We start from the raw sequence: 576 nt of genomic DNA, 5'->3' as shown, positions 1-576 counted from the left end.
AAATAATTATTTGCTGATTAAATTCTTGTCTTAACACAAATAAAGTTTTATCATCATTAAACTGTGGCAAAGTCTTCATTTCACAACTTAAGTGTTAATTTAAGTTAATGCTTAAGCCAAGGGAGCTTGTTTTTATGTTTATATTAGTTTTTAAATGTGTACTGTTCCCACTCTGATCATATTCTCTTCCTCTGTGCTCCACAAAGAAGCAAAGAACGGTCATCAATGACAGAGAGCATATGAACTGAATCATTACTCTCTGTCCGCTTCACGCTTAGAAGAGAATATCACAACTCATCATCGTGGTTAGCGAGACCAAACACTTTAGAAACACATTTCTCAAGTCAGTAACTATAGAAATGATCCCTGAAAGTATAGTCTTAGTTTGTCTGCGGGTGAAAACTGCAGCTCATTCACAGGAGAATCACTCTCACTGAGGGTTCCTCCTGCCATGAACTCCTCCAGTCGCCGCATCTTTCGCCAGAAATATTGTCATTAGTATTGTAAATGCACATTGGTTCCAAATATTGGTTATCGGTCTCATTAACTACTAATAATCACTATCTACCCTGAAAA

General features: G+C 36.6%; 1 non-coding gene across 1 annotated transcript; it reads right to left on the bottom strand.

Moving 5' to 3' along the window:
• Positions 1 to 166: 166 nt before the first annotated feature.
• Positions 167 to 382, bottom strand: LOC121940571. The gene has a single exon (XR_006105650.1). It is a non-coding gene; the product is annotated as a small nucleolar RNA U3 (small nucleolar RNA).
• Positions 383 to 576: the final 194 nt, after the last annotated feature.

Source organism: Plectropomus leopardus, unplaced genomic scaffold (genome assembly GCF_008729295.1).
Source record: "Plectropomus leopardus isolate mb unplaced genomic scaffold, YSFRI_Pleo_2.0 unplaced_scaffold90138, whole genome shotgun sequence".
Classification (NCBI taxonomy): Eukaryota; Metazoa; Chordata; class Actinopteri; order Perciformes; family Serranidae; genus Plectropomus; species Plectropomus leopardus.
This window is presented reverse-complemented; position numbering and strand designations above follow the sequence as displayed.